We start from the raw sequence: 16366 nt of genomic DNA on the forward strand, positions 1-16366 counted from the left end.
ATTTTGGCGGAGTCAGTTGTTTGAAAATGAAAAATATTTTTTAGCGGGGCCCACTTTGGGGCCGACTAAAAATGACATATAAGTTGGCTATTATCGCTTAAAATATTTAAATATTTTTATTTTTAATCTTAATGATTTAAATAATATTATATTTACATAGGGGATGATATATGTTTCATTTTAAATCATTTTTTATTTAAAAGTTTATGCCCTCGGATAAATTTTAGAAGGGCAACCAAAGAAGTGAGTTATCCCTAGGGTAGAAATTTAAATGCGAGAGGAGCCCCGGGGTAATTCTCCAATTAGGGACCAAACTGCGAAAAATTGCCTTGGGGGTATTCGGAGCCCTTTTTTTGGGGGCCCTGGGGTACCTTTTTCCCTAAGCAGGTGGCCATGAAAGTTGCCCCGGGTAACTCAGGAAGGCCAAAATGAGGGCCCAGGGTAACTTAAAAGCTCGACGGAGGAAGCTCGACGGAGGAAGCGAAAAATTGCCCTGAGGTACTTTTGGGGATCATTTTGGAGCCCCGTGGTAACTCTAAGACATAAAATGAGAACAAATAAGTCAGCTTGGGAGGTATTTAGATGGCCAAAGTGAAGGTCTGGGGAAGGATTCTCGGTGAAACAATGAAAATTAAGTTGCGTTGTGGTAAAAATATATACTCCAATGACGCCCCGGGGTAACTTTTGTGTAACATGCTGAAGTAAGTAAGTTGTCTCGGGGGTCCAAAGACAAAACAAAGACACAACTAGTGGGATAAGGTAACACAAGATGCAAAACATTATTATCCCATGCTTGATGAGAGGAGATGTAAAAATTGCACAAGATAAAGAATGTGAGTCGTGACAAAAGAAAATGAGATGTGTCGGAGATGTGCCGGATGACAAAAATTAGGGCAAGTAGAGTCGACGGGAATGTGTAGGCTAAAGACATGGAGACAATGATGGTGAATAGAGCTTCTCGTTCTTTCTCTACAAGCCCTAATGCCATGAAGCGCAGAAGATTTGGTGAATGTGAGGCGCTACCAGACATGAGGAGGAGGGTTTTAGTATCGATTCTATACTCAGCTATATGTCAATTTTGAAGGCCTAGTGATCCTGCGCATCCCATAAATAATGATTGCATTTCTCTTTGGTGCAACATTTGATATAAAAGGTGGGTTCAATGTTGTGTGCTGAACATTTGTCCACCAGCGATTTGTCGAGTGTTTCTTTTGTACTGTGCAAGCAATGTAAAATGATGCTGCTAGAATGTGTTTGATACGTTGCGACACAAGGATGTAATGCAATTCTATCCGGCTATATTGGTGACTCAAGTAATAATGGAAGGTCCCTATAGTTGTGTGGGAGAGGAGATAGACTTAGGGCAAAGGACCCACAGACTAGTAAACAGTAAAGTGGAAAATTAATACGTGAGTGGATGAGGCTGAAAGGGCATAGTAATATGGATTGGGCCACTTATAAATCTTGAAGTTCCCAGGTTGTATTTTTAAAATCTAATGAGGAAGGTGTTTCCATTTGATAGATTGACTAGGGCATGTGCATAAGATGGATTCAATGAAAATGGGTATCAGAGGCTTCCATGTAATGTTGATTCGACGGTGAAAAAAGAACCTAGTTGTAGGCCTGTTTTGAGGTGACTAGAAAACTCTTCAAGCATCGATGGGAGCACTTTGACAAATGTTGCAGTTACAACAGCTTGGTGGGCATCAAATCTACAAAGTGACAATCCACAGTCAGAGGGCTATGGACGACAAGATATGGAGATCCATCATGGTATAGAGGACCACAAGTTTATGGTTGGAGAGGCATTTCTAGACATCTATGTAAAATGTGGAATCATGGGTAGTCCTTGTGAATTGTTTCGCAGGATGCCTCAAAAAGACGGGGTCTCATGGGATGCAATGATTGCAATGTACCCGAAGTCAAGTCAAGGAATGAAAATCAATTGTTATTATACAAGAATGGAATACTGTGGGCAAATGTAATAAGCATGAGACTGCAAGAGGAGATAGAATAGGGATGTCGCCTTAAAAGGAATAAAGTGTATAAAGGGCCGATATTAAGCACAGAGAAACATAAATTTGGGGAAAATGAATGGGAATATCAGAGAAAGTTCATCTTATATCTTCATTTTGCCTATTGTTTCATTTTCCTCTGCTTAATTATGTGAGGTTGTGCCCACTATGGACAGATTAATTGTGTTGCAGTCTTTGGCCCTCTGACAGTCTCGGTTCAAGTATGATAACTGTCAGTATTACTATTATGAATTGAGGAATGCAATACACAGAAACAAACACCATGCTCATTCCCAACTATGCCAATGTGCAAATCTAGTAAATTGATGCGAACTGTTTGAAAATGCCTCGGAGAAATATTGTCCCCTGTCACCATAATTGCAGAGTTGCCCATAAAGTGCAGCTTCAAGTCAGGAATGTTTTCAGCTAAAAGAGGGAGATCTTCAGAAAATAAATATGAGCAAAAAGGCAGAAAAATATTATTGGCTGAGTGTAAGGAAGAGGATGCACATGTGGAAGGGGAGAGTGAGACCTTTACCGAACAAATGGAAAATATTTTATTGTGCTAACTTTTATTTGTGCAGGTTGCACGATAGCTAACAAGTCATTTTCAAGCAAAGGATGTGTTCTTTGCTATTTCTTTGCAAAGAGTTGAAATGTGTAGCTGAGCGTCAGAGGTGTCTTCTCCAAAAGGGGAAATTTTCAACTTCCAAGCAAGGAGGATTTTTTTGCACCTGAGGCACAAGACGTTAGTTACATGTTAGAGATAAAGAGGCATCCAAATTTGGCAAGTGGTGAGGCATTGAATAGGGGTGGCTTTGCAGGTGTTCTAATGAAACAATTTTTTTGATTTTCAATGCATGCTTCCAATAGGAGTACAGTTACAAATGATGGAAATTTTGTGAGCAAAGGAAGCAACTAAGATGACAGATAACAACAAGGTGTTTCTTAGAGATTCAAGTGTCATTTTTCAGTTGTTTTTTGTAGATTGTGGACCCAATTTTGGAGAAGATAATACAAACTTTTGATGCATTCTAGGGTTGAAATTAGGTTTCTACTCTAGTTTATATATCAGATTTTCTTCTCATTGTAAAAGGTTCCAACCCTTATTTTCTGCTGTGGCAGACAATGTCTTGTAAAAAATTTTGTCCAGTGTTAATTGCAGATCACTGAAAGTGTAGCGTCATAAAATTGTGACCCTTGCAATTTTCAACTACATTTGTGGACGAATACCTAAGCCTGATTAGAGACCCAAAATATGCGCAAGACATTAGCAACTTGCATTTTCCATCATGCTGCACTGCCTCTTGTGGCTTCTTGTCCTAAATTAGGGGAGGACAAGGGTGTGACACCCCTGTCACCCCTAGGACAAGGGTATGGCACCCTTCTCCTAGCCCTATTTTGGACCACATTTTGTCCTATCTTGCATTGATCTTGTCAATTTTTAAGCGGGAAAATTTTCTCTATGCTAGCCTAAGACGGGAAAATACCTAAACTCCCCTCATTGGCAAGTTCAAAGTAAGGTGAACAAGTGAGAGGTCTCCATTACCATCATCAAGCATTCAAGAATTCAAGCATTCATTCAAACATTGACCATTTCAAGTCTCCTTTCAAGGATACGTGTTGCATTCAAGTCAAGGATTCAACCATTAAAGAGGATCTATTCCTATCAATATTCAAGACATCCTATTTCAGATATCTTTTCAAGTAAATTCATCAACATTTCAATTACATCCCCTTCTTGAGGTGTATTTTACTTCAAACATTTCCTTTCATTTACTTGCAGCATTTTACAACCACTTGGTTAATTCTAAAATGGGGTTTGACCTGAAAGAAAATCCCCAATCGCAACAACATTTTTCTCTCTTTTCTATGTGTAGGTTGGAGATGTGCGACTGTAATTGGAAGTTTAGGATTCATTTTTAGAGATGGAAAAATCCTTTAAGACACGCAGATTTTTCAGAGGAATGTATGCAACTTACACATAGTCCTTGCAACTTTTACTCAAATTTGAAGGGAAGCTTTGTCTCGACATTCTGCTACTAATTCTAGGCACACAACTTCATCCCGCATCTCTATCTCAAGATATAATCATTTCTTTGTCACTTCTACACTTAGTCTCAATTTTTAAAATTCAACTAGTCTAATATAAAAGAGGGTTAATTTACTTTCCTAATAAATTCTAAATTTACTACAATTCATTTAGTATTCAATCTATTACCATTAGGAATTAGATCTAGTGAATTCAACCCCTCTTTTAAATGTAATATGTGTGAAAATTCAATGGAATTCTTGGTGAAACTTTCATCCCTCTTGTGAGCAAAGTAAAGTTATCCACTTGATCTCCCCTCATCACTTTTCACCATATCACATTTTGGTGAAGCCGATGTCTTACATGCTTTATATTGAAAATTATTGCATATTTTTCATTTACAAGAATAATTTTCTTGCAATTTACACAACCTTAGTGATTAATTCATTCGAAACCCTAGTTATTAAAATTGAAATTGAACTTGTATTTTGCAAAAAATGTTATCTATTATCTTAGATCTTAAAATTGCATTGCTTGTCAAATTCAATCCTTTTATTGGCTTATTCAATTTTCAAATCAACATTATGAAATTAAGTGGTTAATTGTCAAAACCCTAATTTTCAAACATCAACTTGAACTTGTGTAAAAATTGGATTTAAATTTAATTTTCAGATTTGTGATTGTCTTCAGACTTGTCTTCTTGCCTAAAGTTCAAATTTTAAATTTCCCTCCTTTTCCCAAAATTCAAAATTTCAAAATTCAGTGGTTAGGTCCTAAAACCCTAATTTTCAAATTTAAATGGATTTTGTGCAAATTTCAATCAATTTCAACCAGTTTCAATTTTCTAAATATTATTTAAGGTGGCTCTATCCATTAGGTTTGACCTTTTTCAAAATTGTAATTCAATTTCTTATCTTTTTCAAAACCCTAATAGGGTCTTATTTTGACATTCATACCTTAATTTCACCTATCTCGAGATCTTAAAATCAATCAATTTTTTGGGGTTAGCTCTCAAATCATCATAGCTTTCATCCCGTAATTTTTTTGAAAAAGTTGGGAGGATCATGCATAACTTCAACACAGTCCCTGGCATTTTCTCGAAATTTTGGGAGACTATTGTTGGCATTGCGTTGTCATTGATGTCAACCAGTATAGCATGTTACCGTTATAGCCTTTCACCAGTAAGTATGGGATGTCAATCGGTATGTTACAAGATGGAGTTAACCAGTGAGTAAGATTTGGAGACCGGTATGGAATGACAACTAGTGAGTGATGTGATCGTAGTGTGTTGTTGCCAACCAATAAGCATTTTATCGGTAAGAAAGAAAAGTTGAGATAATGGAGAAAGTGTAGGAAACCGATAAGTAGTCGGATGCCAATCAACATGACTCCCACCGGATGAAGATGTTGTCACTAGATGAAGAGAAGATTGGTAGATAATAAGGTCGACAAAAGGGATGTCTTGTGGGTTATGAGTTTTGAATGAAGAGATATCTTCTCAAATAAGGAAGTCACATTGGTGCAACATCAGAAGTAGAGTGCACAATGTAATGACAACCGGTTCTCACAAGTTATTTATCAGTAGGTGAGTGGAAAGTTGAGTGCAATGGTCCATCTACTCTTGTCAGTAAGTGATAATTCTCTGAATAAGATAGAGAAGTTAAAGGTAGGTGATTGAAGGCTTATACTAGATGAGCATAGTGGAAAATGAGTAAGCCTCCAGCATGTGAAACCATAAATGTGTGTCGGATTAGCAAGAGTAAGCATGATGAGCTACTGGGATAAAAGAGGAAGAATAAGAAGTGACGAGTATGGCACTTTGATAAACCAGTTGAGATGAGTTCTGAGCTAATGAAGGAGAAGGAAAGGTTACAATTGCTGACATGGGGTTACACCAGGATACAAATGAGGATTGATGTTACCACAATTGATGCATGATAGTTAGAGATTGATGCCATGGAGTCATCAAGGATGTTATCGGTAAACAGGAATAGAGCAGTGATTAAGCAACTAGTATGGATGATTGCAAAGGATTCAGTTATTGCGGTTCTAGATATATGTTCATAGCATTGGAATGAGTCTTTTATTGAAACCACATCAAGTTAGGTGAACCAGAGAGCTCAGTTATATTTGACTAATGTGAACTCTATGAAGATGATGCCCACCGGTATGCATAAAAGAGACAAGATGAGCCTAGAAGGAACAAGGCATGATGACCTAACAACAACACATAGAACAAAAATGGCACAAAGGTTAACTGGCTAATGTATAACTAGTAAGGAAAGAAGACTAGTAGTGTAAGGTGTATACTGGTAGAGTGTTGGTGGTCGGTGACTTATCCTGAACTGACATCATGAGCAGAGGTGGATGCAAACAGAGATGACACATGGTCTCTAGGTGGCTAACATGCAATGGTGATTGGTGTGTTGGTGAGGTTGTTGTTGACTACGTCAGTGTTTAATGTAGTCGACAAAAATCATGGGTGAGTTGCAGGGGTTTGCGGTTCGATGCAGATTGAAGGTCTAAGTGATGCAATGATCAAAGCAAGACGTCAGGTTGTGACTTGATCTAGAGAAAGGGACTATGAGATCATTTAATGTGATTGACAAATGCAGGGTCAGGTATCAGTATGAAGGTTACTAAGTATAGCAAACATGTACTCGAAGGAAGACAAATGGTGTGTTGGGCGATCTGTTGCAAGTAGTCAATCCCAAGAACAAGATCTCATTGGATTTGGTACACCTCGTGGTTGGTGAATAAACCCTAGATTGTGAAGATTAAATTTTATTTTGGCGGGAAAGCCCATGTATAAATATGCAGATCAAAGACCTAATTTATTTGATGCTGCTAGATGCTATGATGCTAGATGTAGGAGAATAGAGCATGAAGAATCAATCAAAGTGCAAACTAAAGAAGATTGTAGTGACTATGTGTTGGAAGGAGAACCGATAAGAGGGGTTTAATTGGTAAGGAATAGAGTAACCGGTGAACTATTTGAGAGTTGACAGTCAAGTGAACCGGAAGTGGTTGAACCAATAAGAAGGCAACAATAGTGAGAAAAGGTGAATAGAGTTCTAGTAGTGAAAAGTAGCAGTGGGTAAGAGTTATAAGAGAACCGACAGAGAATAGAAGGAGCAAGATGGAGAAGAGTGAAACTGGTAAAGGGATATTGTGAGTAAGAGGAGATCCAACAAGCTAGATCTAGAGCAAGAGGAGAATCACTAAGTCAGAGTGAGCAGAGAATCGACAAAGAATAGAGAAGGGTTGAATCAAAAGAGAAGAGTTGAACCAGAAGAGAGATTATAGAGGTTATATAACTCATTTGTAACCAGGATATTACTATCATATTGTTTATAGTCATTATAATCACTGATTTGGTGTTGCTTGGGTTGGTGCCCTAAATTAGGGATTGGTGCTCCTTGGGTTGGTGCCTGTTGACGTGTATTTTGTACACTATCAAACACAAAATAAAATACCTAAAGGAAACTTATCCTCTCTTGAGTAAAGCCTCTGATTGCTGAAGATATCATGAAAAAGGATCAATCAGGATGACTTCAAGGTTCTTGTATGTAGGGTCTCTACATGTGGATAAGCTCTTTGTGGTATGATGTGATTTGCAGGAATCACAAGGGGACTTACATTTGATGCTTGAATGTCTGATCTGCTTTGAATATTGCTGGAACATAGGATCTTACTAGCTTTGACATGAAAAAAAAAGGAAAAAAGATGAGGGCGAGGAAAGGACCTAATCCTAACACTAAGAATGTAGGAGCAATGATTGATCTTTGATGAAATTCTAACTAGGTCTTGTTTTGACATCGCAGGACCATCTCCACAAGGCTAGTGCGATCTTCGAACGAAAGCTTTATGATGTTCAAATCATCATTGCAGGCATAGACACCATCAGGTTGATGCATATCAATGAAGAGGTGACAATTGAAGTTAAGCTTAAGCTGAATGATTCCAGTTGACTACACAAGGCAAGTTTGCAATCAACAAACTGCTAGTAGTATGGATATACGAATTCCACCATCAATCAAGCACATTTCTTCCACTCATCTAATAACATGAAATAAAATATGAGAAGTATAAAGACCATGCAAATTGTCGAATCAACCCATAAATTTCACCATTTATTCAATGAAGTTACAAGTCTTTTACAACAACATCTTGGCAACAATCTTTGCCTTCTCTCTCTACTCTACTCTAATTGCTATTCTCTCTCTATCTTCTAACTGCTTCCAACTATTCCTAATTATCTTATCTATTGACTTTACAAAATGAAATGCCAGGGCTTATATAGTGCCCACAATACAATTCGATGGCTTAGATCGATTTGAGACCAATGGCCAAGATTCGAAAATGAAAACACTAATTAGGGTTTGTTACAACCATTACATAGCATTTAATGCTTGACCAATGATAAAATGGTATTGCTTGGACACATGTCCTCTCTGGAAAATTCCACCAATGAATAGCTGGGGTAGGTACATCAAAGTTTGTGCCACCTTCCATGAGTTAGGTACATTGAATTTGGACATGCTGAGGTGGACCACACTGACTGGAGAAGTGATGACTAGGATGCCACCTCGTCTGACACTTGTAACTTGGTAAATATTCAACTTGGTGTTGTTGAGAAGCTAGCTTTAATTAATTCATCTGGAACTATCTGCTTCTTCAACAAACCCTTGCTCTAACTTCTTGTGTCCTTGATGTGCAGGATGATGATGTACCTCACCTTGTAATACTAGATTGTAGAAGGTCGCCCTTGATGACGTTAGTCCAAAGAAGGTCGTCCTTTTCGATGCTAGGCTGGAGAAGGCTGCCCTTGTCCTTGCTTGATCGTCCTTGAGGAGACCGTCCTTGATCTGGCTTGATTTTCCTTGAGGAGAACCTTCCGACTTGTAGATCCTTCGAGCTTGGGAGTCGCCATCTTGATACCTACACAACATTTCAAAATTAGTAATATATCTTGAAATCTAAAAATTAAACTTTAAAAGAAAGATTCAAGATTTTAATTAGGAAACTTCATGATAAATCTTGAGTTATCATTTCCTAATTAACCATGCAATACTTAGACTTTTCTAAAAAATGTCTAAAAAAAAAACAAACCTTGAATAAGGGTGTCAAGATGATTTTACCATACCTATTCTTGAGAATTAACTCTAAGAAATGATGTAAAAATAGATGAATTTTCCTAGGCAAAGTGTATATCAAAGCTCTCCCTTGGATACAATGCACCTCCTTTAGCTTGGAAAAGAACTCCACCTTCCTCTTCAAAAATCTGGAAATTCGCCTTCAAATACCTTCAAAACATCTGGAATTTATCCTCCAATCTAGCAAGAAATATGCCTCTCCAATAGCCTTCAAGGTGAATTTCGCCTTCCTCAAATTGCTCTTCAAGTTCGCATGAGAGATAATGCAAGAATGATTTGAATTGTGAAAAAAAAACACCTCCAATATATAGAGCGCTCACCTTCCACTTACCCATGAGGCCGACCTTGCAAGTAAAGGCAAAAAACAAATAAAATTGAAAAAGGAAGAGGCCGCCGTGATAAAATCAATAAAAATAATACCTCAAGTGCTTCATCTTTTAATTTTAATTTAATAAAAATTAATTTTAAATGCCTTTATAATTAAAATTTTGATTTTTCTAAGGCTCAAAAATTAATTTATTAAATGCCATGTGCCTTTATTAAATGCCAATTTAATTGAATTTTTTAAAAATATTTTGAAGTTTTTAATGAATTTGGCATCTAATGCGATTTGCTAAAATAAGGCAAAAAATAACGAATGTTGATAACTTCGCTTTGGTCCCTTGGAGAGCGACAGGAGCACTTTTGCCAATTGTCATTGAAATTTGTGGTCCTTGCAACTCCATTCCACCCTGAAGCATTTTAAACATCATTTCAAATTCGCACCTTGGCTTAGGTTTGTCCAAACTTGGCGAGAAGGACTAGATATTAAGTTTTTCGCCCTGGTCCCTTAGAGAGGGACAGGAGCTATTTTGCAAATCCAAGCTTATCCGTCCTTTGTTAGCCTTCCAAATTATATTCAATGGATAAATCATGTTTTCCTTGGTCTCTTCAAATCATAAAATTGTCTTGATCCTGCAAGAACAGTGCAAATTTGAAATTCAAGCTCCGGTCCTTCAGTGAGGGACGGGAGCACTTTTGCAATTACAAGCCAATTTGTCCTTTGCTAGCTTTGAAAATTATCTTCAACGGATCGATTGTGTCTTCCTCCACCCACCTCAAACACGAAACTTGCTTTCCTTTTGCCAAAAACTTGCCTTGAGGGAAAATTGCTTTGGTCCCTTGGAGAGGGACAAGAGTGCCCTTTGAAAATAGCCCTGGTCCCTAGGTGAGGGACAGGAGCGAACTTGTCATTTAGGTTGGTTTTCTCCTTTGTGGCCCACTTAAATTATATTCAACGGACAGAGCACACTCCCCTTGGCCTCTTCCAATCGCAAAATTATTTAAGTCTTGTGAGGATAATGCAAATTTGGGATTCAAGCTCCGGTCCTTCAGTGAGGGACAGGAGTGAATTTTTCTCTCTAGGCCAAATCGTTACAATTTTCATCAAAAAATGTCTTGGCTAAGGAAGATATCATCTTACTTCATGCTATGAATAAAAATTAATGTCCAAAAAGGGTCTAAAATTGTGCATATAAAGAAAAGTGCTCTGGTCCTTCAGTGAGGGACAGGAGCGAATTTGACCTTCTAGGCAAAAACTTCATCATTTCATTGTTTTTGATCAAGTCAAGATGCTCTATCATGCTCATTTCGTCCTTCACAATGCTTTTGATGTCTCAATTTAACCAAACAAGGCCAGGAATGGCTAAAATAAGTATTTTCGCCCTGGTCCCTTAGTGAGGGATAGGAGCGCTTTGCCTTGGTCCCTTGGACAAGGATAGGAGCGAAATTTGCTCTGGATCCTCAGTGAAGGACAGGAGCGAAATTTGACTTTTTGAACTCTCTATCAGGATAATTTTTATGGAATATAACATTTAAGTATAAGAAAGAAGAAACATAGAAGGAAATTTCTATGTTTCTTCTTTCTTATACTTTAAGTTATATTCCATATATACTTTCAGGATGTTTGAGAGTGGTTTCAAACCTCCAGGAGTTATATTGCAAAATCTAGTTTTTTGAGGTTTTTCAGTTTCCATACTTAGTCAAATTTCAGGATCAGGACATTCCAGACTTAGCCAAATTTCAAGATCAGGACTTTCAGACTTAGCCAAATTTTCAGGATCAGGACTTTCAGACTTAGCCAAATTTTTAGGATTAGGACTTTCAGACTAGCAGGACCTGCTATCCTATTGATCTCCCCGACAACACTCAAAATGCAAAGGCTAACTAACAAAACCCTAAAAGACCTAGAAAACAAACCCTAAAAAGAAAAAAGCAAGGGTCCCCATTTGCAATGGGGCAATGTGTGAAATGGTCACAACATCTAGTGCCACCTTGAATAAATGTTCCTGAAACATTTTAGAGATAAAGACTCAATCAATACCTAGAACCTCCGAAAAATTTGACCTCTCTCATCAAGAGATTAAAAAATGCACTCAAAGTACAAGGAGAATCTTTAACCAAATCTAGACACTTACTCTTTGATTACCCAGGTGTGTGCAAGTGTATTCATTCCTCTCGACAAGACAATTATGACCTTCAGGTTCCCTTGTGATTGGCTACGTAGTTTATCTGAACTTCAAAAGCATCCTGGATAGAGCCTCGCTGCTAGTCAGACGTCCATAGTCCCGACGAGGTTATCGTCGCAAGCTCATGAACATTGCTCCATTGCCAGCTAGGCGTCTATAGCCCTGATGGAGTTACTCGCATATTCCCTTTAGCCAATTTTGATATTTCATTTCATTTCATTTTTTTTTTATTTTTATTTTTTTGTTATTGCTTTTTCACTCTGTCAATTCCTTTGGCTCGTAAGCAGTAAAGCTTACTAGGGTTTGAGGATTGCGGTGGCGCTGAAGCCAGATTTTAGATTTTTCACCAATCACAGCTTTGCCTGAAAACCATAATGACTCAGAGTCTATTAATGTGTGAAGATATAGTAATCAACAGATGTCGGCATCAAGACATAGAAAATGATTCCCTTCCAAGTCAAATACAGGTCCTGATTAGATGATAAAGCTGAAGAGGAACAACCTCGGATTCCAAGCACTTCATGAATAGATATCTAAGAAATGAGTCTAACATAAGATCCAAGATGTTGCCAATGTGTGAGCAACAACACAAACACCTTTCTCACAAAATGGAGGCTCCCACTCAAGACACCTAAACTAAAGCACACCGACCGACAAACCAACTCAAAACAAACTAAACTAAAGCGCACACCAAAAGCAAACTATCTAAAGGAAGCAAACAACTAAACTACCTGAGCCACACTAGATCATGAGTCAAATGACTCAAGGCAAATTAAGAACAAGGCTCAAAAGACCTCTAATCTAAAAACACGAAAAGAAAACCTACTCTAAACCTATATACAAGAGTCCTAGACTCGACATGACTCAAAGAAACAAAATATATACATGACTTTACATGATTTCTCAGGTTGTGCAATAGGAGCATGGCAGACGTGATGGTTCTCAATCAGGAAAATTCATCCTTAAACATAGAAAGGCAAACTCTCACCACACATCTCTCATACTCAAGCAAGTTTTCACTCAAAATGATCAACTGGGGTAATTCATTAGGACCATGATCAATCCAAATGCAAGTTGTTTTCCCAAAATCCCCATAATCAAAATCATAATAACTTTCAAAGCTAGGATTAAGGAAAGAGACAACCTAGCATATTTCAGGCTCATACAGAACTGCATTGTCAGAAGTGAGGTCACCAGCTGCTTCAGGAGGTCGCCATTGGTGATGAACTATTCCACGAGCGTCCACAACATGTTGATCTTGATTAGGAAGTTCCTCTTGAAACAATCTCAGCCCCCCTTTGAATAGCTCAAGATTCTCTGTTTTCACTGAGATATCTTGCATAAACCAGGCATCTTCATAAAATTTTGTTAGCATATCTTCAAAAATGAGAGTCTCCTTGATGGATTGAGCCTCAAACATCTCCTCTAGTTGAGCAAATGTAATCTCAGGTGATATCTCATCTTCAAGCATAGTCTCAGGAGGTCAGAGCTGATGATGGATCATATCACTCACAATAACTTGCTTATCTAGAAAAAAATTTGGCAGTGATTCCATTTGTGTTTCCTCTACAAGATCCTTCAATGCTTCCTTAAATAGCATAATGGTGATGAAATCTTCAAGTGCCCCTTTGGATTGTTCTTCATACCTGGGCTCACTTATGATGATTTGTGATTCTTCATTCAACATCTCAACTTGATTGTCCTCTTCAATGAGGCCATTTGAAACCTCCTGCAGTTCAATCTCAAGGGTCTCCTTTTGTAGCATAAACGAGAATTCTTCAAGGAATGAGTCATCCTCTTCTTTAATTGCTTGTTCAACTGCTAGATCTTCCTTTATCACTGCTTGAGTACTCTCAACTGATTTTTCAACTTTTGTTTCATGGTATTCCTTTTCAGGTGCAAGGCATGGCAAGCTATCTATAGTAATACATTGTTCCTCAAGTGCATTGGTATCGTCAATGTACAATTGATTCTTCTCACATTCAGATGCTGGAGAAATGTCTTGTTCATAGGTCCTCCTGAATTCAACTGCGAAATGTGCACCCCAAGATTTGTTCATGATACACTCTTCCTCGGACAAAGTTGGCATTCCAAACTAGCTTCTAACTTGATTGATAGCCATTTCACATACTGAGCAAGTAAATTCAGAGTGAGGTGAGTTGTGAATTCTACACCACAATGGTAGTAATATGTTCTCTAAACGCATTTCACCATCCAAAATGAGATGACTCTCGATCATCCACATGAAGCTTAGAAGTGGATCTTTAGTCTCTGGGACACTAAAGTTTCCTTCTTCTGTTTCTGGCCTGGGGACATCCCAAAAGAAGATTTTTCCCTGTGCTGCCGATTCCATCCTTGATAAGTACTTCAAGCAATGCATCTCATCATGTTCCTCTGTCTCGTGAACTCGACACTGCCCTGGTCTTGCAAACTCGGACAATCTTTGTGGATAAAGTTGTGTATCTAACCTCCACCAAAGTTCAGGAAAATCAACTTGTTGTTCCTCGTGAAACTGTTGTTGCTCCATGAGAAATCTTTTCTTTTTTGATTTTTTGAGTTTTTGATTTTTTTGATCTTCTATTTTTCACTTTTTTTGGGTTTTCTGGAATAAGAGAGATCTTGAATATCTCAGATTCAACTTGACATTCAACTGGTTCCAGCTTGATTCCTTCTTGCGTAAGTCCAACTGACGATCTAGCGATCACCTTCCTTCTTTGTACCACTTCCTTCGAGCGTTGAAAAGGCTTTCCACTGATCTTCCTTGTATTCAAGAGTTCACATTCGCTCACCTTTCCTCTGCTTCAATTCTGTTGAGCATGGAGGAGGGTAAAAAAAGTCTTTAAGATGACTCCTGCAAACATAAATTGATAGAAACTGAAGTCTAGCTCTTTAAGCATTCATCGAGATCATGCCCTCCTTCTAGCGCCAATTCTGTTGATGTGTATTTTGTACACTATCAAACACAGAATAAAATACCTAAAGGTACCTTATCCTCTCTTGAGTAAAGCCTTTGATTGCTGAAGATATCGCGAAAAAGGATCAATCAGGATGACTTCAAGGTTCTTGTATGTAGGGTCTCTACATGTGGATAAGCTCTTTGTGGTATGATGTGATTTGCTGGAATCACAAGGGGACTTACATTTGATGATTGAATGTCTAATCTACTTTGAATATTGCTAGAACACAGGATCTTACTAGCTTTGACTTGAAAAAAAAAGGAAAAAAGATGAGGGCGAGGAAAGGATCTAATCCTAACACTAAGAATGTAGGAGCAATGATTGATCTTTGATGAAATTCTAACTAGGTCTTGTTTTGACATTGCAGGACCATCTCCACAAGGCTAGTGCGATCTTCGAAGGAAAGCTTTATGATGTTCAAATCATCACTGCAGGCATAGACACCATCAGGTTGATGCATATCAATGAAGAGGTGATAATTGAAGTTAAGCTTAAGCTGAACGATTCTAGTTGACTACACAAGGCAAGTTTGCAATCAACAAACTGCTAGTAGTATGGATATACGAATTCCACCATCAATCAAGCACATTTCTTCCACTCATCTAATAACATGAAATCAAATATGAGAAGTATAAAGACCATGCAAATTGTCAAATCGACCCAAAAATTTCATCATTTCTTCAATGAAGTTACAAGTCTTTTACAACAACATCTTGGCAACAATCTTTGCCTTCTCTCTCTACTCTACTCTAATTGCTATTCTCTCTCTATCTTCTAATTGCTTCCAACTATTCCTAATTCTCTTATCTATTGCCTTTACAAAATGAAATGCCAAGGCTTATATAGTGCCCACAATACAATTCGATGGCTTAGATCGATTTGAGATCAATGGCCAAGATTCAATAATGAAAACCCTAATTAGGGTTTGTTACTTACATAACATTTAATGCTTGACCAATGATAAAATGGTATTGCTTGGACACATGTCCTCTCTGGAAAATTTCACCAATGAATAGCTGGGGTAGGTACATCAAAGTTTGTGCCACCTTCCATGAGTTAGGTACATTGAATCTGGACATGCTGAGGTGGACCACACTGACTGGAGAAGTGATGACTAGGATGCCACCTCGTCTGACACTTGTAACTTGGTAAATATTCAACTTGGTGTTGTTGAGAAGCTAGCTCTAATTAATTCATCTGGAACTATCTGCTTCTTCAACGAACCCTTATTCTAACTTCTTGTGTCCTTGATGTGTAGGATGACGACGTACCTCGCCTTGTAATACTGGATTGGAGAAGGTCACCCTTGATGATGTTAGCCTAAAGAAGGCTGTCCTTGTTAATGCTAGGCTGTAGGAGGTTGCTCTTGTCCTTGCTTGATCGTCCTTGAGGACACTGTCCTTGCTTGATCGTCCTTGAGGACACTGTCCTTGATCTGGCTTGATTTTCCTTGAGGAGAACCTTCAGACTTGTAGATCCTTCGAGCTTGGGAGTCACCATCTTGATACCTACACAACATTTCAAAATTAGTAATATATCTTGAAATCTAAAAATTAATCTTTAAAAGTTAGATTCAAGATTTTAATTAGGAAACTTCATGATAAATCTTGAGTTATCATTTCCTAATTAACCATGCAATACTTAGACTTTTCTAAAAAATGTCTAAAAAAAAATCAAACCTTGAATAAGGGTGTCAAGA

This window comes from Cryptomeria japonica, chromosome 5, assembly GCF_030272615.1.
Source record: "Cryptomeria japonica chromosome 5, Sugi_1.0, whole genome shotgun sequence".
In the NCBI taxonomy this organism is placed as follows: domain Eukaryota; kingdom Viridiplantae; phylum Streptophyta; class Pinopsida; order Cupressales; family Cupressaceae; genus Cryptomeria; species Cryptomeria japonica.